The sequence below is a fragment of the Macaca fascicularis genome, chromosome 8, assembly GCF_037993035.2.
Source record: "Macaca fascicularis isolate 582-1 chromosome 8, T2T-MFA8v1.1".
Lineage (NCBI taxonomy): Eukaryota > Metazoa > Chordata > Mammalia > Primates > Cercopithecidae > Macaca > Macaca fascicularis.
In genome coordinates, this window is record NC_088382.1 from 102,381,387 (window position 1) to 102,407,354 (window position 25,968).

Consider the following 25,968-nt stretch of genomic DNA (forward strand, 5'->3'; position numbering starts at 1 on the left):
ATGTTATTTGCTGCTCTGTAGCTTTTGGCCATCTCAGAAGACTCATACCTATGAGAAGAATTTTTGTTGCCTTAAAATAGTATGTTTCAAATCATGCATAAGCACAGTTGAAAAAAAATTCTACCTGTCAATCAACTCAGAAATAAACATGAATATTCACTTGTCACTCATTTGAAACCCTGAACTTTTGGACTTAGTGTAGCTCAAGGCTCATTGTTTTACAACATGTTTGTGAGAACATAATGGAAGGAAAATTATTCATCTAATTTGGGAGAAGTGGCTGCTACATTTTGGGGTGGCATGTGGCCTTTCTATGTACACAATGATACCCTGCCATGTACCAGCTTTTCAGCACTGGCATGTCACCTGGCCTGTGGCATCTCACATTCTCATGTTCTCACACTTGTGTTGTGGCCCAACTAACTTGTTAAGCCAAAGCAAAAAGCAGGTGGGGCACATGCTTGTCAGAGACTGGAATGGCAGGCCACATGCCTCTCCAAGTGCTGTAAACACCAGGGTTTGTTTGGAAATTTCATCTCCTGGTTACAGTAAACATGACTTGAAGGAGCATCCAGCAGAGAAATGGCATGCCCTTTTTCTACCAAAAAAAGGAATTTTCAGGAAATAATATAAGCTATTAATGAACTACAGAATAATTTTTCGAATTGCCTATTTACTGTTTAACTCTATTTAAATATGATAGGATATACTATAATGCAACCTAATATCTTAAGACATAATGTATATAATGACATGGGTATAACATTATCTTTCATATATGTAAAGTTGGACAGCAAACCTAGTAGCGTAAATTATTATGAATTGCATATTGAAAGAATACAATCTTTTGGGTTTGTGCCATAACTTTGTAAAAGTGGATGTGTAATTTTTGGTAGGAAAAAATTAAATTACAGCATAGTATAATGATTACCTTTTATCACATCCTTTCAGCTCTAAAAAACGAATTCTTCTATTCTATTCTCAATTCAGAGAAAACACCTTTATAAAATTACTCTCTGGTCTAAAAATGACAATCTAATCAACTACGTAAAAATGAGATAACTTTAGTTCAAGTACTACAAAAAAGTTCTTTGTACAAAAATTCTAATAACTTTTGAGAAACTTTTAATTGTGGCACAGACACTTTATTTTTGTGCATTACCAATATTAAAAGATTAGTATAAAACAATGGACTACTTAGCTTCATGATTTAAAGTTTAAGATTCTTTCTTCGGACTGGGTGCAGTGGCTCATACTTGTATCCCGGGCACTTTGGGAGGCCGAGGTGCATAGATCACAAGGTCAGGAGATCGAGACCATCCTGGCCAACATGGTGAAACCCCGTTTCTACTAAAAATACAAAAATTAGCTGGGTGTGGTAGCACGTGCCTGTAATCCCAGCCACTCGGGAGGCTGAGGCATGAGAATCACTTGAACCCAGGAGATGGAGGTTGCGGTGAGCTGAGATTGCACCTCTGCACTCCAGCCTGGCGAAAGAGTGAGACTGTCTCAAAAAAAAAAAAAAAAAAAAAAAAAGATTTGTTCTTCTAATTTGAACTCTAGGCTTTTTGCATGTTTTTGTTTATTTGAGCCTCTTCTTAAACCCTAAAATTCTGGCCATATAGTTAAGTTTATTTATGCTTGACCTAATTAATCATGTGATTAAGAAAATGTATAGCTATATAGAAGACACGTCCAGAATTACTCTTAACACACACACTGACAAAAATGTTACATACTTATATACTCTTTATATACTTAATTATATATGATATATGATATGTACTTATAATTATATACTTACATGTACCAAGCATTTCACTTGGAACTGAGTGGCCAGTGTCAGGAAGGCTAGATTCTGCTCCCCAGCACTACGGTATTGGTAATTTTTAGCTGAGCTTCAGATTGTACAGTGGTGAATAGTTAGAAAAATGTTATAAAGATTTGGCCAACTCAGGAGGCTGAGGTGGGAGGACTGCTTGAGAATTTAGAGGCCGCAGTGGGCTATAAGCATGCCACTACATGCCAGCCTGGGTGACAGAGTGAGACCCTCTTCTGTTTTTGTTTAAAACAAGATTTGTGCTTCGACAATTGTGGTTCTAAATCAAATTCTAAATCAACTGGTTGTGCCCATTTAAGATTACATATTAGTTCTCCGGGCTGTTAGTTGCAGTTTGATATAGGAATTTTCATCTACAAGGTAGAAGGCTTACTCTGATTTTTATTAATGAAGCTTCCATCCTTACTGCTGACAGCATAGGTTTGATGATAAAGATAAATGAAACTTTCATTAAGGGCAACAGAAAGAACAAGAATGATGTCATTCCCTTCTGTTTCTTTGTTGTTGTTGTTTAAATTGAAACACATTTCCAATGAATTTCCATTATAATGCTAAAAGGAGTCTTGAAGAGAGTGTGAAGATAAGTGCTTTAAAGCTTTCCCTGGGTGAACAATTAAGAGCAGAAAGCTTTGTCTTATCTTCTGATTTTTTTTTTCTCCCAGATTTGCTGCTAGATCTTTTGTGTGTCTATCTCCAAACTTTTTACTGTGCACCTTATATGTGCAAAGTATCATACAGCTAATGTTATGCATATTAGCTGGTCTCTGTCCTCAAAAACAACAAAATATTCAAATAGCTATAGTGCCTAGCAAACCATAGTAATTCCAGTAACAACTTTAAAGTATTAAAGGTGATAAAGAGAAAAAGAACATTTCAGGTTGAGGAAATTTTTTTTTAAGTTTCATGGAGAGGAGACATTTGAATGTCAGTAGAGATTTGACAGGGAAAGAATGTGGAGAATATTTTAGGCAAAGGGAACAGCTTGAGGGAAGATATAAATGCCCAATATGTGCTTGGGAGTTAGCCAGGGGGACAGTTTGTCACTCAAAAAAGGCAGAAGGAGAGTAGGGTGGAATACCAGTAAAAGGCCTGGTTGGCCCAGATCATGGGTGGTCTAGGATGCCAGGCTGAGGAATGTGTACTTACTAGGTAATGGGAAAACATGGGGGGCTGTTATGGGTAGAAAAATGATACTGTGGGAGTGGTTCTTTAAGATTTAGTGGTCAGCTCTGTCCTGTAGAGGATGAATTTGAACGTGGAGCACGGTTCGATAATATTATAATCTTAGGCAAGTCTACTAGGGTAACAGATGTGAGGTCAAACTTTGTAACCAAGTAGTTACATAACTTAGACCAGTTCGCTAACCTTTTGGCCTCAGTTCCATGATGTGGATGACCTTAAAGTTCTCTCCAACAATAACATGCTATGATTCAAGGTAATGCAGAGCCTGGACTGATAGAATGGAAATAGTAATGAAAGTAGAAAATAAGAATAGGCATTTGAAGAAGGTGGATTCTCTTTGCATTTCCCAGTGGGGCTTCCAGTGACATTTGGGGCTCCCATTTCTTCAATGTTAAGGACTGTTCTTAGCAATGCAGGTATGTTAGCATCTCTGGTCCATATCCACTAAATTTGAATAGCATCTTCCAGAGATTGTGATAATCCAAAAATCTCACACATTCTCAATTTTTCCCTAGAGGATGGTGAATACTGGAACTTGCTCCATCCACCATCACAAACACAATCACTGTGACTCTATTTTAACTTATGTTTGGATATGGTAGAGAACTAAAAGACTGTTGGTCCATTAATAGCCATGGAGAACTTATGAGAAAGAGCTTTTTTATTGGAAAAGATTATGTTTTATTTGGGAAACACTGAATTTGAGATATCAGTGGGAAACCAAGATATCTCATTTATATGTAGTAGTTAGGAGTCAAGAGAGAAAACAAACAGCAATGAAAGTTCAATAATTCATCATTTCAACCTTGAAAAACAGAAGTTGTTTCTTGTTCAGATATTCAGATATTTTATTAAAGAAAAGGAGATGCTTTGACCTTGCTGGAATCAGTCTGCCTGACCCACTTTAATTGAAACTTACCTCAGAATTTTGTTTTAAACTTCCAAGGAAGCAAAAGAAAATGAAAGTGATTGAATTTTGGGTACCTACATGAATCAGATGCTTGCCAGACATTTTACATATATATTTTACATGGTCACTGTGTCTCAGGGAGGTTGAGTATCTTGTTCAGGATAACATAGTTAAGTAGCAGAGAAAGAAGATGAAAGCTCAGTCCCACCCAGCTCCAAAACTTGGATTCTTTTCCTGTTACAATGTGACAATTAACTAACTTCAATTTCAACAATCCATGCTGACATGCAAATTGGCATTATATATTCATGTGTTACTTCAAGTCCTTCTGCTGCAACAGTGCTTAAGGCACAGTGACTGTGGTGGGAATTCCAGACCCCACACTAGGCAGGTTGAGTTGCAAACCATTCTGTTTGAATGATGATGAATGAATTCCATCAGGGAATACTTGATCCAGTTTGACCAAGGGAGGTATTATTTAAAGTTGTTTATTTCATTTACAACTCCTTCACAATAATGGAAATAGGTACCTTCTAAATGTGCTAATGGATATCTCAGATCCAGAAACGTTTCTTGAGGTCATGGGGAGCCTTTTTCCCTAAGTTCAACACCCACTTGTATGTCCCTTTATATTGCTGGGTACAGCTTTATTGTATCTGCTTTCTCCTTGACTACCCATGATCTTAATAATGGTTCCTGCATCCACACATGATGCTTTGGAGATGGCAAGGGCTCCTTGACTTTTGTAATTATTGCCTTATGGCCTTAATTGTATCTGGCAAATGTTTCGGATCACCTTTATTCACCAGCAAGGTCAAAACCTCCTTTTCTTTAATAAAATATCTCAATATTGCCGTTAGGTACTGAGTTATTTCTCTTTGGCTTCCTCTCTTAGTTCCCCACCCCCTTTTCTTTAATCATAGCATCACGCAAACCATCCAAGGCAAGGTTTTGAGACTCTTGGTTCTAATGTTGTCTCTGATGCTATCCTGGAAGAGTGAGTGAATTTGCTTTTCTTTATCTTAAAATTAGACATCCTCATTTATTGCTTTTTTCCTTTTGTTCCTTTTAATTTAGTCCTGTTACCAACTATAAGATGTCTGTCAAGCCATAGGCTATAATCTCTGTATTGTATTTCACTATGGACAAGGAGGAACACCTGATAAAAATAAACTAATATGAACGACTTAAATCACCCCATATACTTCCACTGATGGTTAAAATTAAAATTTACTTTCAATGTTTATCTAATCATGCTTGGGTGCATATTTAATATAAACAGCAAGTTATATATTTCAGTGGGTTTATGAACACGTAGGGGTCACAAGTCAGCCAGATTGAGTTCAGTGGGTCCACAATTTCGCTTCTGTTTTGTATAATGGTTTACTGAGAAAGGGTAAATTAAAAATTTCTCTCCTATTGTGCAAGCTCCAGGAAGAAACATCTGTTTTCAGGGTGTGGGGGGCCTCATGTATCTTGTACGGTACCTATTACATAAAGCAGTAAATCATTCAGTGAACACTTGTTTCTTAAAGAATATGATTTGGAACTAAGAGCATTTATGTGGTCCAGTTTAGGGAATAGAAGAAAAATAACCGCTTTTGTCACTTGGAGTAGTCCAAATGAAGATAATGAACATAAAAGAAGGAAAATTAAAATATAAGTTCTTTGAGAAGTCATAATACAATATGTAATTATATCTTACTTGTTAACTAGAATGGGTGCAGTCAAGTCCTAGGAAATTCAGTAAGGATATGGCTGACCATTTCCAAACAGCCCCACTCCTAAAAGTGAGCAGAATTCTAAATGAGATCAAAAGCAGTGATATTTCTATCCTTAGAGAGACATAGCCAAAAATGACTTTTAACTGAAAGAAGCTCAACATAGCTGCTCTTGCTAATTCTATCAGGTAAAAGTTTTTTGAGCTTGCATATACCAGCAACATACTTTATATTTGTATACTTCTAATCATTTCAATTTTTACTTATATCAAGAATGATGCATGTTAATGTCTCATTGCAAGTTACTTGTAACTTCTCATGGACTGTTAAAGCAAAATTAATCTAATTAAAATATATCTCTAATGAGTATAGCAGTGTTTTATCAAAAATTAATTTCTGATGGTCTTTATGTATGATCCAGGAAAAAAAATCAATATTCCATTTCAGATATGCATTTTTTCTAAGAAAAATATAGCCTAGCAAATAATTTTAAATGTGTAAGATAAGAAGTTTAGTCTGGATGTTGACCCCTTAGAATTGTGATATTAAGACAGCAGTACATTCTCAACAAAGAGATGTCATATTATTAATGTCACTGATAAATTATTTTCTGTGTATCTATGCCCAATATGCATCCCAAATATTAGCCCCTGTTTGCCAGCAAGGCATTCAATATGCTGAGTTGCCTTGTCCTTTACAATTTAAGGGTAAATTTTTCTCAATATCTCTGTCCTAATATCTCTAGGGATTCAGTGTGTGGGGGTTGGTCAGTCTGCCATTTTGCCTAGACACTGATGTTCTGCATGTCTCCTAAATCTTGAATTTTCTTCATGTCTCACAGCTTTCAGCTATTCTGGTCTCTCCCCTGTGTAACCCAGTTATAAAACAAAATCCCTTTCCTTGATTACTTTAACATACCAAAGACAGACAGAGAGAGAGAGAGAGAGAGAGAGAGAGAGAGAAAGAGTCATGAATTTGTATTTTAAGGAAACTTGAGGAGCTTCATGTAAACGTTACATTTCAAGCATTTTCTTAGTGAATATTAGACATTCCCCCTGCCACGCTCCTCAGTGGGAATGTCCCACTAGCCAACTCTTCTGCATCCTCCACAGCTGCTCTTTGTGGAGCATCCCCAGATCCATCCCTAGAGTCCAGCTTCTCTCCATTTCTGGAATCCTTCCCTTCTTCCTCTTGGATTCCTCCAGAAATGAAAAAATACATATTATGCAGAGCAACACAGTTCTTTTTGTAAACTCTTACTGCATCCTAGCAATGTTCTGAGGGATATCACAGCAGAACCAATATAAATCCATATGTTATTTTGAGAAACAAAATAAAATTATCTTTTCTAAGATCATTCTGATGCCATATCTGAACGAACAGGCTTTTCTCCCCAGACTAGATGTATATTTCCAAGGTTATACAAACATATACATGAAATACACACACACATATATTTCACTTTTATTCCACCCTCTAGCATTTCACTCTTGTATGGTTAATTCCTGCTAAAAAATGTAAATGTTCAGATTTCCCTAAGCTTTATTTAAATTACTAAGTTGATGATACTAACACTTCCTTCTACTATCAGTCTATTTTTTCCTTGCATGTAATGATTGAGCATTCTGCTGCCACTTCTCTTTACCGTCTTGTCCTTCCTTAATCCTCTCAACTTGGCTTCCATTGCTACCACTCTGCTGAAGGGATTCACCAATGTTCTACTTCTAAGAAAATCTTTTCTTCTTTTCTTTATGGAAACACTTTTCTTCTTGAAGCTCTCCTCCACTGGAGCTGCTTCAGCATTTGGCACTGGTGGTTACCCCCTGCTTGATTTCAAGTTCTTGTTTTTCATCATTCCACATATTTTTCCCACTTCCTGAAATTTCATTCTATAAAATGTTTCATACTTTTATTCTTACTTATAAATAATTCATCAGTTTGTTCTACTCCAACTACTACCACTAGTAAAACAATTCCTAAATCTACACTCCAGCCTTGATTGCTTAACATCTTTTCAATCTTATATTTCAACCCACATTGATGCTCCTTAAAGTGTGAGCAATGAAATCATTACTTTCTTGTACAAATGTTTGTTGCATATTGTACTTATTTCTTTATTGTCCCTATTCTTGCCTGATAAATGTATTTTGATACCTTTATTCTTTCAAATTCATCAAGTCTTACAGGCCAGTTCTTTACCTACCACATTACTTAAGTTTAATCTTTCTTCATCTCCATTTCTACAGCAACCACTCTAGACCACACCAAATTACTACACATTTTAGTCTCTATATGCTCTCATTTGTAGCATAATTTCTCATACTAATCAGCATTCAGAAATTGCTAAATTTTTCTTTATATACACTTACCTCTCCTCCAATACAATCAACATACATTCACCAGTGTATGTTTTCTCAAATTCAAGTTAAATCAAATCAACTCATGTGATTGTATTAAATTTACATTGTCATTTTAGCGTACTCTCAACACTTAAGTTCCTTTGTGAATCGTTCTTCCCTTTCAGTAGAACTGGCCTCAACAGTTCTTACATACGCTGCTACCTACTCCCTCCAGTCATGGTACCTTCCCTGGAATGATGGTTTATTCTGTGTCCCTCACTCAGGATGACTCTTTCACCGAAGCTATTCTCAACATTTACTCATTCTAAACAGCCTAGTCTGAACATGTATAATCCAAGATGACCACATTTTAGGTTTATCTTTTCTCTGTGCATGATTATAACATTCCAAATATTATCTCTATGAAGAAGAACCCTTCTAAATTGCAAACTCCAGGGGCAAGTCGTGTGTTTTCTCCACTTTAAACCTTATGATATTAAGTGCAGTGATGTGCACCCAACAAATGTTAATTGGTAGAGGAGCTATAGAATTAGGCAACAATAAATTCCATATAACGAGTCATTAAGAAAATCCCAGTCTTTCCCCCTATAATCTGCTTCCCCACCCCCACATACTCCCTTTTTTAAAAAGCTCAATTATTAATGTGAAATAAATGAACAGAGCTAGGAAAGAAGAAATACTAAAAATCTGTCTTCACTGAAGCCCACCCAAGCTGAGCAATGGAGAGGTGACACTCTGCCTCAGCCAGCATATCTTCCATTTCTCCCCACTCCAGCTCCCATTCTCTCTCCACTGCCACAGCTGCATACTGCTATTGTCGGTAGTAAAGATGAGACATCTCTAATTAGAGGGCAGGGTAAATTGCTTTTATCTACTTTTAACATGCTTTTACATGGCACCTTGTACACAAGCCTCAGCTAGGCAGCCATAATTTGAAAAGCAAATGAATGCTCAGAGAAATACGATACATTTTTAAAAGAAAATTAAATATATAGCGTAGCAAAATCAACATGCTGGAGACTGCAGAGTTTAACGCTGTCAGAGTCTTGTGCACTTATGTATTATAGGGAATTAAAACAAGCAGAGTCCACGTACCCTGTAAAGTCTGGTGGTCCTGTCTTTCTTTTTCTATTGGGAACAGATAGAGAGATTTAATGTCTAGAAAAATTATCAGTGCAAGAAACAGACTGGTGGTAACCCCTTGACCATCTCCATCTAGAGGAGTAGATTTTTAGGTGGAAGAAAAAATATTAGTAGAACTCTTTCTCTGACCTACATACATCTAACCATCTTTATAATGAATAAATCTATTATGTATGAGTTTTTGTTTCTGGTTTTGGATTTAATTTTTATTTCTTTAGCAGTCCAGAACATTTTCAAAAACCAAGCAATTTATCAAGTGTTTGAAAAATAAAACAAAGAGAAATCAACTACAGTTAGCTCCATAGTGTTTGGACAGCACTGTCATTCAATAAAAATATCTGCCATTTATTGTGGCTTGGAATACGGATTCCACAGTTAGGAGAGCCGCGAGCTCATACACGAACTCCACAGGCTCCTCTCCCTCTGATCATTATCAGCAAAAATATATTAATTGTCTTCCTACAGCAGTGTCTGTCACAGGAGGACCCATGGTCTCCACTCTGTGCCATGATCACAGCTCTTCCTCATGCATAGGTTCTCTTACTTCTGCAGGCACTATGGTATTATTGCCCTCCAAACTTTGTTTACTTACTTTCCTGGAGATCGCCTGCTTACTGGCTGTAACTTTCCGGCTGTGAGAACTGGAAGCGCTAAATAATAACAGGGCTATACTGTTTATTTATTGCTGCTTTGGAACAGAAAGCCAACTGAAGTCCTTTAGTGTAGTGGGTAAGAAGGACTTTCAGCTAAGAAAAGCTGGCACTGTAAACACAGTGGTTCTGGCAGGGGAAGTGCCTGATTAGAGATCCCTAGTTTCCTCAATTCCCATATGCAGGCATCTATATGCATTTAGAGCTTGTGAATTTTTTCTATTTTCGATATACCATGAATGAGAGGGTATAATTTAAAGGGCTAAAGCAAGAGACATATTTTAGAAGTAACTCTAATTTAAATATTTGAGCCATATGCAGGATTAGAACATGTGCTTCACTGCATTAAACACTACTTAGAATGTATTGATTCCTATTGTAGTCTTTGTAGTAGTCATTAGCATGGTTGGTGAAATAGTTCTCTGCCTTCCTTGGACATGATAGGGTTGTACTTTCTGGCCTTCTTCTGCTTAGGTGTGTCCATGTGACATTTCTGATGAATGATTCATAAGTAGAAATGATGTTCAATGGCTAATGGGAAACCTTCCAGACCCCTTTACCCACCCTACCCTCTGGCCAACCAATAATGTTCAAAACTGGGGGTGATCCATCAGCTTAGATCCTAAAGCGAAATCAAGGAAGAACCTAGAACCCAGTAAAGAACCCAGAACTGATATATGTTGGTCATGTAGCAGTAGCAAGAAATCAAGTTCGTTCTGAGGTTTTTGTGCTTTTCATTATTTCAGCATACTCTAGCACATCTTGATTACTGCACTACTGTTATTCATTTCAGTTTTAGCATAGATGCCCATACTTGACTTTTTAGCTACCACACTTTGATCACAGTACTTAACCATTTAAATTGCACTTACATTCTCTCTCAGTTATTAGTTTACAATTTTCTTGAGAACACAGATGTCTCACTCATCTTCACATTTTCAGTGTTTAGTACATTGCCCCTATGTCATAGACACTCAGTACTATTGAATTGAATGGACTTTAATTTGTGCAATGTCGACACTTCAGCTCTGTGCTCAAATGGTGGGTGAGCTACAGTGACAATTAATCTTAATTAACATTATTTGAATATATGCCTCTCTTAAAGTTAAACAAGGGAAAAATAATAGTCTGATGTGGTAGAGAAATATATTAAATTTAGGAGGTTTGAGTTAGGCTTCTGATTCTGGCTGTATGATATTTAATAATTTATTTTGGCAAATATTTTTTAGTTGTCCACTAACCATATGCCAGTGTTCTCGGTCCTGATAATAGTAAGAGTTCTCCTGGAATTAATAGGGTCATGGCAAGTCACATAATGAGTTAATTTTTATCCTCTTTGATAAATTAAAGACAATAACATATCCTTATGTTTGTTGTGTGGTTTGAAGGAAATAATATATGTATATTAGTTTTGTAAATTTCAAAGCATTTCAAATATGTGAACCTAAGATACTTTTAAAAATTTTGAATAATAAATTTTACCAGTAATTATCTGCATGGATGCTTAATAATTCAATATTCTAGATATTATAATAGATGACTCATTTCTTGTGACAAGTTGGGATCCATAAAGAAAAAACTTTCAAACTATTCAGCAATCATTATGAAATTTTAGATCAGTGTTTTACCTTGGAGGAGAGTGTGTGTGCTAAAACACAATAGCAATAAATCCACTTTTCATTTGGCAGAATGCAAGCTCTGATTTCTAATTTCAGTAAAAACAACTGTTTCCTAGAAAATAACACTGATTTACTTGTACACCTAATACAGAGCAATAATTGGGAGTGGCTAATATATAGGAAGAACAAAGACAATGATTGTGCCTACCGGGTGATACAAACAGGATATTTCAACCCGTGTTCATAAAATCATTTGTCCAAATGTTTTTGATACATTCAAAGAAGAAATACTTTATTATTTTTTAATATATAGAAAAAGTATATAGGATATACATATATTTAAAAATAAATGTGTGCTAAATGAGCCAGAGTCAAGTAATGTGTGTATATACCTACCCAAAAACTACCTGAAATGTTATACACAGCAGATTTAAACCCTAAATGATGATCTCTTTCATAATATCTCAGTTGTAGTGCTGAAAAAAATCAGAGATGACACAAAAAAATGGAAAAACATTCCATGCTCATGTACAGAAAAAATCAATATGTTAAAATGGCCACCCTACCCAAAGCAATTTACAGATTCAATGCTTTTCCTATCAAACTACTAATGACATTTTTCACTGAATTAGAAAAAAACTATCCTAAAATTCATATGGAACCGCTAAAAGAGCTCAAATCACCAAACCAATTCTAAGCAAAAAGAACAAAGCTGGAGTCATCACACTGTCTGACTTCAGATTATACTACAAGGCTACAGTAACCAAAATGGCACAGTACTGGTACAAAAACAAACACATAGACCAATGGACTAGGTTAGAGAACCCAGGAAAAAAGCTTCATATTTACAACCATCTGATCTTTGACAAAGTTGACAATAGCAAGAAATGGAGAAAGAAGTCTCTATTTAATAAAATAGTTTTGGAATAACTGGTTAGCCATATGCAAAAGATTGAACATGGACCTCTTCCTTTCACCATATACAAAAGTCAACTCAAAATGATTTAAAGACTTAAATGTAAGACCTAAAACTATAAAAATCCTAGAAGAAAACCTAAGAAATACCATTCTAGACATAGGCCTTGGCAAAGATTTCGTGATGAAATCTCCAAAAGCAACTGCAACAAAAACAAAACAGACAAATGGCACCTAATTAAATTAAAGAGTTTCTGCACAGTAAAATGAACTATCATCAACAGAATAAACAGACAACCTACAGAATGGGAGAAAATATTCACAAACTATGCATCTGACAAAGGTCTAGTATCCAGAATCTATAAGGAAGTTAGATAAATCAATAAGCAAAAAACCACCCCATTAAAAAATGGACAAAGGACATAAACAGACACTTCTCAAAAAAAGACATACACATGGCCAACAAACAAGAAAAATGCTCAACACCACTAACCCATTAGAGAAATGTAAATCAAAACCACTATGAGATACCACCTTACACCAGTTTGAATGGCTATTACAAACAAATCAAAACATAAGTGATGTTGGCAAGGTTGTGAAGAAAAGAGAATGCTTACACACTTCTAGTGGGAATGTAAATTTGTTCAGCCATCGAAATCAGCTTGAAGGCTTATTCAAAGAACCTAAAAAACAGGACTACCATTTGACCCAGCCATCCCATTACTGGATATATACCCAAAGGAATAGAAATCATTCTACCATAAAGATGCATGCATGCATGTGGTCATTGTAGCACTGTTCACAATAGCAAAAATCATGAACTCAACCTAGATGTCCATCAACTGTGAACTGGATAAAGAAAATGTGATACATATATGCCATGGAATACTATGTAGTCATTAAAAAATTAAATTATGTCCTTCACAGCAACATTGATGTAGCTGGAGGTCATTATCCTAAGCCAACCATCTCAGGATCAGAAAACCAAATATTGCATGTTCTTACTTAAAAATGTGAGCTAAACATTGAATACACACGGACACAAAAAGGGAAACAGCAAATACAGGGACCTACTTGAGGAGAGAGGCTAGGAGGAGAGTGAAGGTCAAAAAGCTACCTATTGGGTACCATGCTCACTATTTAAGTAACAGAATCATTTGTACACCAAACTCCAGTGACATGCAATTTAACCACGTAACAAACCTGCCCATGTACCTCCTGAACATAAAATAACAGTTGAAATAAAAAACAATAATCTCTTAGTGCCAGAAATGGGACTATCTCACAAACTAGAGTAAAATTTGCACACTTTTTGATATACAAGATACATTAATTTATTTATTGTATTTTAAAAATATGTTATCAATTATTATCTTCCACTTGCATTCATTTATTTATTCATTCATTTATTCTTTCAAAGAAATATTGATTTGAGCACCCATTCTATTCCAGAGTTTGTGCTGGTCCCTGTAAATATGAAGGTGAATTTCATTTAGTTTCTGCCTTCAAAGAGTTCACGATGTCTTCCAAATTCTTGCAAATACAAAGAAATGTATTAGAATGAACCCCATGAAATTGCCTGATAAAATTCAAAAAATTGTAAGATGAAGGCATTGCTCTAAACAAGCCTAAAATCTATTTGGATACAAATGAAACAAGTAGATAAGTATGTCTTCTGTATACTTTTTAAATCTTATTATAAGTAATATATTGACTACAACTGAATAAACCAAAAATATTTTCTGAGCTTATCTTATACATAGACCTAAAGAGCAAGATCAATCTGTGAATGAGTGTAAAATGTCCTCTGAAAGGAATAGATGTATCACGCATGTAAATTCAAATAAGAATTTTGGAAAAATTGACCTTATATTGGGATTTCAAAACATCTTTGTTTTCTCTGGGAGAGGGAGTCAGCAATGCAGCTTAGCTTAAACTTTGTATAAGGAATAAACTGCTATTGTTCTGATGGTAACACCAACATCATGAAGTGACTGTCCTTGGTTATGTGGAGGTTTGTCCGGGGCTAGCAAGGGAGCTAGGCAGGGCAGAGACCATTACAAGATTCTAGGGCAAGTGTGGGAAAATTGTGGTTGTCTTCCATTTTATTCTCTCTTGATGTGTAGCAACCTTATGGATGAAATGGATCTAATTCCTGCTTAGCTCTCACAGAGAGTCTTAATTGGCCTAAACTCTAAGAGTGGTCTTCTTTTACGAAAATTATTGGTTCAGAAATGGGCTTGTGAGCTAGGCCTAAACCAATCAGTCATAATATTTTTCTAGTTGTATGGTCTGCTTCATGGGAGGGCATTTGATTCAAGTTGTTCTAATTATAAAGAAGCACAGGATTTCTGTTTAGCAGAGAAAGAGAAGATATCAATGTCTCCTTGGATGTGAACAAGCAAATACATGTCTCTGGAATCTGTTGGCAGTCATCTTGTGATGAGAGAAGCCATTTTGAAAGTATGGAGAACATATAGAGAAGATTAGAGGCAAGAGAATGACAAAGAAATGGAACCGAAGACCAAAGACACTGTGAGCTCTGTATTTTCTTTCCACCAAGTTCAAACATTCCATAAAGTCTTGTAAAGGCAGTAGTATTATGGGTGAATTAGAGATAGACCTAATCAGGTCTGGGAGAGGATAATATCCTGACCCCCCACAGCCACTGTCACCAGCAAAGTGTAACTATGTGCAGCAGGAGCGTCATTAGCTACAGAGAGAGCTACCTGACAAGGCAGGTGGAATGGAAGAAGCACAGGGACTACAACCAGCAACAAGGACTGCAGCATAATAGAAAGTTCCAGAAATATCTGGATGACACTTAGAAAACAAAAAAAAAATAGGGTGACAAGGTTTGTAGGATGTTTGTCATCATAAATCGAGTTACTCAAGATACTATTAAAGAGAACATACTTTTCAATCTATTCTCAGGTGCGCAATGATATGCAATCTGTGTATTTCCTGTAGTGCAATCTAATCTGTGTCTTTTCTTCCTGGACAAAATCTTAATGTAGTCAACTCCAGATTTTCTTATTTTCTTTTTAAGTTACTTAAGGATTCTTCCTTCTTTTCTAAACCTTTCCTCCCTAGGTATTAGATCCTCTTTGTGAAATTTTTTAAATTTTCAATACTTTAATACTTTATGGTACTTTTCTTTAAGATTATTTTATATTAAGCAATTGTTTTATGCAGCATTACAGAGTGAGAAACAGAGAGATTGTGGTTTGGGGTGCATGGAGATCCTTGGGTGTGACCATCCCTCCCATTTGGATTCTGGTGACATGACTGCCTTTTGAAAGCCTCCACTCTTTGGTCCCCTTGGTTGTGGCACCGAGGCCTCAGAGACTACCTTTTAGCTTCCTTCCTGCTTTCTAAGCTTTTTTCTGTTCTCTGCTTCTCTGATACTCCTTCCTCTCCAAGTCCAGAGAGAATTAGCTTTTAGTTTTATTTCTGTCTTCTCTCTATGGCATAGGAAAGATAAAACTGATTATAAAAGAATTTTTCCCCAAATCCATGATTTACACAACAATATGAGCTTGTATCTTCAAAAGACAACAAACTTCATTTATTTTCCTTTGCATTTGGATGCACCTCACCTCTCTATAGTGCTAGAGTCCAAGGTCTAGTTTGAGAGAAGGAGAGAGAGAGAGAGACAGAGAGAGAGAATATGTCGGGGTTGGGGTAAACAAAAGGATTACAGGGATTAACAAACATCTTTGGTAGATATTATACCACCACAGTCTATATAGTGGTGGTATAGTATTTATGCAATGCACAGCAGTACTAAACTGTGTGGCACAGGGATAAATGGTCTAGAATGTCATAGAGAAGGAAGAATTTAATGAGAGTCAGGAAATTAGGAAAGTTTTCCTAGAAGACCTAGGAACTCAGAGAAATTACAACAGACAAATCTAAGGATGGGAAATTCTAAGTTAAATAAGAGGACAACAGAAGCAAAAACAAAGATGAGGGAATAAATGTGTCCTTGGAAAAGTGAGAAAGCTCACAGAAGTCTCTTGGTGATATTTCATGGAATATGGAGAAAATTAAGACAGTATATTCATGTTTGAGATGGATACTCAAAGATTCTAAAAATGAGGCACGTTGTTCTAGATTCAATGAGGCCGAAAATAAGAATGTATTTGAGAGTGTCGGTCACAATATAACAAAAGCTGTTTTTAAAGAATGGGTACCTGTTGTCTACGGGCCATTCTCATCATAGACCTGTCCTTCCATGACTACATCATTCTTTAAAAAATAATTAAGCAAGGAGTTAATTATTGGCAAGTGGGGACAAGTCACCCAAGCCTTTTTAACAGATGTAATTCTGTCCAATATCTGGACAGTAAAAAGCATGAACTTGACGCTAGTGTTTTGAAGCAATATTTTATCATTATAATTTTAGGCTCTGACTCCCATTCTGTTAGTTCTCCAATGGCCAAAAGTTATGTGTTCCCCACAACCTTTCTGTGATTGGCTCAGCCAATTTATATAATAAGCTACTACATGCAGCCACACTTATACAATCATAAATGTCCGTCCTTCTGGAAGGCTGAAGTATTCATATTCTTCATCAGTGGCTTTTAGACACAAAATCATTACTCAGTAATTACTTTTGTTTTAAAAATTAACACTAAATTTTTAAAGATATAAACTCATAAATCCAGTTCTTTATCTGATTTCAATTTATATAAAATTCTATTGTATTTTAATAATTACTGTCAAGAGGGCTTTTAAAATATGAGTTATTCATCTTATTTAAAGGTTTTGAGCTGCCTTTATAAATTTAGATTTTTACTTCTTTTGTATTTTACCTTTTCTGATTGAATAAAATTTGCTGAGTAATTAAATAACATTTGTAGGAAATATATGTTAAGTTTGTGGGTATGGTGAATCATAATTTATCTTAAATATTACAGTACTCTCCAATGCATCAAAGTCTCAACTTTCCACTAAAAACACAAGTTAACGAAATAAGTTTGATTTGGTTCATCATTTCTCCATTTAACTCTATATTTTTTCAGGGTTAAAAAAATCCTCTCAGGAAACTAATTATACAATTTCAAATAATTTGAGTTTCCCCTTCTAGATAAACTCTTAGAATTGCCTTCTCAGTCAGCCAGAGTTGCGCATCAACCAGAGATTATGGCCCGTGTAAAACCAGAACTGCAGACATCTGGGGACATTGTCCACAAAATTGGGAGAGACAGACAAAGCAACAGATGAAATGGTTCTCCTTCTGGGTCCACAGTAAAGTTACAGTTCACCAAATTCTTCATTTCACTTAATGAAGTTGGTAAATCATTTAAAATTTTTAGCTAACTTCCTTCATATTGCAGTTTAACTTTTACAAATTTTCTTGGGTCTTTTAAGATATTAAGTGGCATCTGATCGGATTTAGCATTTTCGTTTTACTCTTCTGGCTCCATATCATACTTTTGAGGATCATTTTAGCATTCAAATAACAATAACAAATAGTGAATGTTGTCTAAGCAAAGTGTAAGAGAAAAATTTGCCCTCATTTATAATCTTCGAATATACCTTTAAGTCCATGATACATACATTACGCTCTGTTAAAATTCAATGTATCTTGAGATTACTATGGTGAACAAAACACAGTTCTGGACATCAAGGATTGAAGTCAAATAAAGAAAATAGACAAGCAAAGAAAAACCTGCAAAGTAACTGCCGGCTCTAAACCTGCTGGGAAAGGAGACCGAAACTTCTCTTGGAATTATCAACGAATTGTCTACGGAGGAAACACTTTAGATTGCTGCATTAACTCTTCACATCATTGTAATGTTTTCCACTAGGGTAATGCTGAACAGAAGTCCCCAGAGAGCAGTCCTGGGATAGAAGCATCGTCCCCATCACCTGTGAACTTGTTAGAAATACCAACTCACAACTTTAGATCTACTGAGACAGAACTCTAGAGGGAGGCCCCGCAATCTGGGTTTCACAAGTCCTCCAGGTGATTCTGATGCCCGTTAAGTTTAAGAACCACTGTGTTAGAATAACACCAAGCTAGGTAAGGCTCATCTCAACTTATGTGCATGTTAAAAAATAATTATGTCCCAAAGTAAGGTTATATGTGGGATGTAAACTCTGAAGATTTAGCTACAAACTTATGTAGATGACTACAGATTCCTCAGTAAAGACCACAAATTCTGGTTTTGGATACTGAAATGCAGTATGTACTCTCTCAAATGATCACTGATCAAATACTGTATTTAAGCATCCTTAGTGATTCTAAACCTGGATGACCTGTTGCAGGACTATCAGCAAAAAGATTAAAAACTATTGAACAAAAACCTTTGAATTACGCTCTTTAGAGCCAGTTTAGTTCCTAAAAGGACAGAGTGAACAGTAAAGCAGAAAAGCTACTAGTTTACTAGACCTTTTTCTATTGAGGAAACAATAAATAGAGATAAGAATAGCAGGTTTTCCACAAGACAGTAATTCTTTTAGTGTAAAATCACTGTGGGCTAATCCTGCATTAAATCACTAAGATGTGCTGCATGGAAGAAAGCATCAAAGGAACTCAAAGGACAACACACAAAGAAAATATACGAAAGTATGAACTCAACACTTTCTGATATATTTGACAGATTCCAAGTCCATCACAATCAAGATCTTTAATACAGAATGCTCCCTCTTTCCTCATGCACCCTCAGTGAATCAAGACAACAATAGTTCTAAGATTTAGCATAAGAAGTCAGGTTACATAAAAGAAATAGCTTCCCTCCCACTCTCCCAGTCCCAGATCTAAGATGGTTACTTAAAGCCCCATTTATTTGCCCAAATAGTTATAAAGTCTTATGAATAAGACAGGAATTGGGCAATCAGCTAGTATCTATTAACTCTAGATTTATTCAGTGAGGTGAAAAAACTAGTCAGAAATTTAGAGAGAAAATTATAAGAATCCTACTTTGGAATAATGGATTAACCAAAATAAAATTTTCAAAGATCATTTATGATTAATAATAATCTTAAAAGAGCGAGTTTGGCTTTTAAGGCTAATTCCCCTCCTTACCAAAACATCTTGAGGTTTATGGATTAAGACAATGTGATTCTGATCACAATTAAAACGTATCTTTATTTGAAACCTCCAAATATCCACTTATACATCAATCACCTGTATGATTGATTAGATTTCCTAGTCAAATAAATAGGCAGGCAAGACTTAAATGTGAAAATGGGCTGCCAGTTGACATATTACTGAATATCTTGGAAATACATTAAATAAATAAATAAATAAATAAATAAATAAATAAATAGAATGGGCCATGGTGGAAAGACAGAGGTACTGCTGTGCAAATTGAGGACAAGACCATCTCTGGGTTTAGTATCAACACTGACAAATGAAAGAAAGTCATTTTCACTTTGTTTCTATAAGTAATTTTACTATGGCACTGATTAGATGGGATTATTTTAAGGTGTGAAAAAATATGAGGTGTTTAATAATATTTACTATAGTTTAGAATCTGGCATGTGTACCTATTCCTTGATTTAGTGAGCAGACATTAGGTTGTCTTTTATTTACAGGTCAGGAGGATAAGAAGAGATTAAGTATTATTTCAACCTTGAAAGCAGAAAGTAGAAGACATTATAAATCTTGCTTATAAACCTTAATTAGACTGCAACTGAAACTGTTTTCCAAGCTGTAGTTCACAGACTTTTATCAGCAAACAAGAATCTCACTTATACATTGTGAATTCATCTTCATACATCATTCCATCTTCCCCAAAATGTAGAAGATAAATGTAACATGTATTAACATCCAACATAAGACATCCACAATAGATTATAATATGCACCACAGAAACCAAAGAAGTTAGTCTATAACAATATACAGTATATTTATTTAAAGTATAGTGCCCAATACATAGGAACGAATTAGCTCCATGATGAACGGTACATATGAAACTTGCTGTTATTCCTATAGTGATATTTTAATAAACAACACAAGGGGTAGACATCCCAAACTAAAATATTTTATGTGAAAAAGTTCTTGAATGACATCTTATTCAAACCTATTTGGAGCTAGATGAAAAATATGCCAGTTATTCAAATACCTCTCTCATATGGAATTATTTCCCAGAGAAAGTCACCACTCCCAAAGTACTATGCTCCTTTGCCAGTCAATCCTCTTTCTGGAATGTCAAGGCTATTTTAAATCTTGCCGCACCCTAAATAATGGATCTCTGTAGCTTGCACCAGCTAATTCCCAGTGTGGCTGGAGCTCCCAGCTCTTCACATCCATAAGCTGAAAATTAACAGCAATTTTTCATTATGACACTGGGACTCCAACTGTGCGCGTGTTTCAGAAAAAATAGAGCATGATATGATTTCCGTACATCTATATATTTTTTGAGGTTGCAAGAAAGCACAGCATTTTTCAGACCCACTTATATAAATACGATGATACTCAAATAGAGGGGGAATTATCATTATATTTCATTTTAAATGTTTAAAAAAGAAAAACCTCATGGCACAAATTTGAACTAGCACATTGTTTTCTTGATTTACTTGGTTTGAAGAGATACTGAATGAATAGTCCTCTCTCATGCAATATTTCTTGTACTTTCTATAGGTCTGTGAAATTTCTATAATGCAGCAAAGTAAGCCTTGCCTCAGGTTTAATGTCTTCTGTTTATTAGCAGAATACTGTGCACCTGCTCAAGACACCTGCACATTTTAACTCAGTATTTTAAACTAAATCCAATCAACTCTGCATTAGCACACTGACACACCATCTAGTACATTAAGGATTTAGGGTTCAATTCATAAATTGCTTAGCAAGATGGATGTCTCCTCTCCCCTGTCTCTCTTGTTGCTCCTCCAGTCCCACCACCCCATGTGGAGGATTATCTATCACAGTAGAACAGTAGCTTTATCCTCACTGTCAAGTGGCATTAGTAGGTTATTTAACTCTTAGGAGGCAAATCCATAAGACTCACGGTCTGTTGTTCATGAGACAAACAGGAATTTTATTTGTGATTATAAATAGGCATATTTTCAAAAGGAAATGTCCATCAATCATGAGAACATGAACCTTGTGCATGACAATTTTTCTTTTTACTTGTAACAGCAGCTGCCAGTCTGTTTCCTATAGGTGGCAGGAAAAAACTGGAAGCTCTTTCTTTTTCTTCTTTCTAGGTTTGGCTTTATTGTTATTGTATACTTCCTCAAACTATGTGCATTTATTTTCAAGTAAAACATAACACATTAATAAAATTTTATTTCTTATATTTAAATATATTCTCTCACTTCGTTTCCGACATCTGTGACCACTCATCCTTGGTTTCATTAACTAGCTTCTGTTTTTCAGCCTACCTCTTGCGTTTATTCATTCAGCAACTTGTTTTTGAGTTCTTAGTATCTTCACGGCACCCTCATAGGTGCTGGTAAATAGCATTCCAAAAACATAGAAAAATGTCTCTTGTTCTCATATAAATTACATCTTCATAGTAGGAAAGGGTGGAAGCAGACAATAAATGAGTGAATAAACTGATAAATAAAAACAAAGATGTGACTCATCATAAGGGTAAGTGATATGAAATAAACAAACAGGGTAATAAGATAGGAAGAAACTAAGTCAAGCGAATATCCCAGTTTCTTTTTTAAATTCAGTTCAATTAATTTGTATTTTATTTTACACACTAACTCTGAGCCAGTCCTTGTTTGATAATGGGACTACAAAGGTGGGTAAGTTTCGCTTATACCTTAGCAGAACTCACATTCTTCAGAAAGAGAAAGACCTAAACAATCACAACAGACTGGCAAGTACTATAATAAACTATCTGTGGTCAATAGAATAGGGAAATATTCTGATGTTACCCAAGGGTGTGAAGAAGACTTTTAAAAGCAAAGGATAACCGAGTGGATTGCTGAAAAAACAATAAAAATTAATTCAAATGGTTACAAAGTTAAAGAGCATTGCTGATAGACATGCAAAAGCATAGAAGTTTAGGCAATTATGTACATTTAGAGACATACGTTTATTATTAATAAGGAGTATGAATGTTTGTGTGCTAGGTTTAAGTGTTTGGACTTCATCCTGAGGGCAGTAAGAAACTATTGAATAATTCTTTAGAAAGTAGAGATAAGATCGGGTTTGGGTTTTAGAGATATCCTTTGAACAAGTTGAACGTAGACATCATTCCAGGGGTTGGTTAGGGGGCTGGTAAAGAAAGGGAAACCGGTTAGGAAATGCTACAATAAGTGCAAGCAAGACTGACAAGGGCCTGAACTAACACATTGAAGGCACTCAATAATACATACGTGTGTGTGTGTGTGTGTGCGCGCGTGCGCGCGCGTGTGCATAAAGAGTAATGAATGAGTGACTGAATTAAAGGGGGGCCAGATAGGAGACTGGGGAATGAAAAGACTTATTGATTTAATGTTGGCTTGTTGTTCTAATGAAATATAATATGAATCAGAGCATTAGGCAGCAGAACTGATGGATGGAATGTGCTTATGTCCCAGTCAAGGTGTTCTAGGGCAGTTGCTCTCAACTCAGGGTGCTTTTGCCACCCAAGGAACATTTGCACATGCATGGAAACATTTTTGGTTTTTACAACCTGAGGGAGGTACTACTGGCATCTAGTGGGTAGAGATACTGCTGAACATCTTACAATGTACAGGACCGCAACTGCAACAAAGAATAATCTAGACCACAAAGGGGTGGCAAGGTTGAGAAACCATGCTCTTGAAGAATGATCTCAGTAGCAGTAGGTGTGGGTAAGCCTACTTATTACAAAGCCTCAGGACCAGAAACCACTGCATTGAGGATAATGTCTAGGAGATGAAGCCCAGCTCAAAGATTTGAAAAGGCTTTCACCCCAAGTCCACAAGCTTTATCTGTGTCACTCAAGTAAGCAGAATGCTTTCTTCACCTTGCTTTTCTTTTCTACGCCTTTAGAAAAAAAAATCACAGCTAAAGGATATATTTGTAGGATACATCTCCTTGTTGATATTTACTTCTTTGTAATAGGCACGCATATTGCTGTTGGCCATGATGTAATGCAGGAATTTTCTAATCACTTTGGGAAAGAAAAGCAGCAACATATTACAGTATTGATAGATTAATACAAACAGGTTTCAAAACCTGTTTTAATAATATAGTGTAATCAATTACCAGTGTGAGAGAGGATCAATAGTAGAATTGGATTATCTGAGAAGTTGGTCTCAATTAATGATAATAATAATATCTAATATTTATTGAGTGCTTACTAGCCATAACCCCTCTATGAGTTTACATGCATTGCTCCCTCAATACTTGAAAATACCTATGAGGAAGGTAGTATAACTGTTTGCATTTTAAAAACAAGAAAACCAAGACACAGGTGGCTCAGAAACTTTTCAAATTCTACAACTAGCATGTTGGAGCCAGTACTCACATTCACATCTCTGACTATAGAGCCACACTGATACTCACTGCTTTACTGTTTCCGGAATTACTTGCTCTAATTATTACAAAGCCACACTGTTTTCTAAGTGGACCAACAAAAGAAAAATCTAATCTTTCTTGGAAATGTAATAGTAACAGACACACAATGGTGTCACCATGTTTCCTTAGGGGTATTTGTCAAAGAACTCAAATATAGTAAGTGGAGCTAAGGTGAAACGTTTGCCACTCGTCCCCAGATTATGAACACTGGTAGAGATTTTCAGTGCTTCTTAAATTCATGTGACAACTACTCCTTATTTCAACTGATTGGGAAAATTCTTGGTGATCAGAAAACTTGAAGTAAGAGAAAAGTGGAAATGGTTTCTTGAAAATTGAAAAGCAGCATTGCCCCCATGTAAGTATTGTGAAACCTCTGTGTTTTGTGTGGAAAACCTTTTTGAAAATAAAAATACATCTAGCGATGAAGAAAAATCCACATACGACTGAAGTCTTGTTGGAACCAAACACAGCTTTTGGTAAGTAAATTTTGTATTGATCTATCTATATAAGTAAATACAGAAACAAAGTAGGCAATACATTTATAAATTAGGTGCCTAAAGTACAAAACACTTGCAGCATTAATCTCAAAAATCATTTTTTAAAATTTCCAGTAAAGTAGTATAATTGTGATGGAACCTTGTCTCTTGTTTTTCTTTTTTAAGTTATTCTTCAATGGATTATTTCAAGAAAAGGAAGAAAAAAAATAAATGAACTCATAGTAACCTTTAAAAATGCGTCCTCCCAAGAGATACAAAAAATTAATTTTTAAGATAATATGAGCAATTTCAAAGTAATTTATAAAAATTTCAAGCACCTAGCATAGAGTCTTGCATTTAATAGACATTTGTTGAATACAAAAGTTTTTGGAAAGTCTTCCCAAAGGTTTAATGGAGTAGACAGCTAGTGTCTAATTTGGCACAAACAAAATACGTATGAGAAAGATGAAGGAGAACTCAAGAAATTTGTATGTTATTTGATGAATTTCCCTAAACGTTAAATGACAGATTTGAGGCCAGTGTCTATATGAGCAATTTGCACACATATGTTATGACTTGAGAGTTGCACTTGATAATGACATTTCAAATAACACTTCATAAATTATAGTCACCCACATTATGTCACTTAGACCTCTAATGTTCTCATGAAGACATTAAGAGTATCTCTATTTCACAGACTCTGAAAGATTCCATATCCAACCTAAAGCCCAAATGGCATTTGAACTTTGCTTCTGAGACAATTAAGCCAGTATGTTTTGTTACCTAATAGTTTTTATGCATTCTTTAATCCTTTCTCATACTGGAATCTGTTTCACACTCTTATTTTTTCAGATGAGAAAACAGTCATTTTCGCCTTCATTTAGGCATTCTCCCACTCAAGTGTGGGAAGAAACCCAGAGTTTCATGAACACAAAGTGATTCAAATAACTTTCCAAAGTCTCCTCTCACCCTTTCCAAATCATTCTATGAGTGGTCCTTCTGGTTTTAACTATAATGAAATCCAGACTTTCAGATTTAATATGATATTGTCCAGAGATAGCTATCTGTTATCAGTTTCAGAGCTTGTGGGTTTCCTTTAATCTCCTTCACTGGAGTGGAGAGTTGAGGCATCATTTGCTCTGTGCATCCTGGCTCTACTCCAAAGGCTTCCATTTTGGAGCCGGACCTCTGCACCAGTGCTGGGTCCAGTTGCTCAACCTTAGCTAACTGAAAAAGAGCTTGCTGGTTTGGAGGACTGGATGGGTGCTGGTGTAAAATTGTGGTGAATGCTTTTCTTCCCTTCCTGCACACAGAGCACATCATATATTCCGTCTGTACCCTATACCATAGGAAAGGGTGTCTGCACCTCTCAATGGAGGAGATTTTAATCCTTTAATAACTTTACCAGGACTAGGGAGCAATATCTTTTTTTTTCTTTTTTGGTTTATTCTACCTAAGAATAGGAAAAACAGACAAAATTGCCCACAAAATATATGTGCGCAGTAAAAATTATGACAAGAATACTCTCCAAGATAAACAAGCCACAGTTCCATTTCCTCTGAGAATCCAGCACTTGCTGTCATACGTTGGTAACTCTGGCTTCCTACTTTGAATGATTCATGAATCAATGGCTTAAACTGTAACTGATTTAAGAAACTTAATGGCAAATTTCTACTACAGAAATTCAATGTGTTTGT

The 25,968-nt window shown here is 35.7% G+C and overlaps 1 long non-coding RNA gene across 1 annotated transcript in view; it reads right to left on the reverse strand.

Annotated features, from left to right (window-relative positions):
• Nucleotides 1-3,689: 3,689 nt before the first annotated feature.
• Nucleotides 3,690-25,968, reverse strand: part of LOC102120554 (uncharacterized) — a 75,303-nt gene continuing 53,024 nt past the window's right edge. Inside the window, exons 2-3 of the long non-coding RNA XR_280055.4 lie at nucleotides 9,109-9,228; nucleotides 3,690-6,852 (exon numbers count right to left, since the gene is read on the reverse strand). This is a non-coding gene — a long non-coding RNA (uncharacterized lncRNA). The remainder of the gene's footprint in view (nucleotides 6,853-9,108; nucleotides 9,229-25,968) is intronic.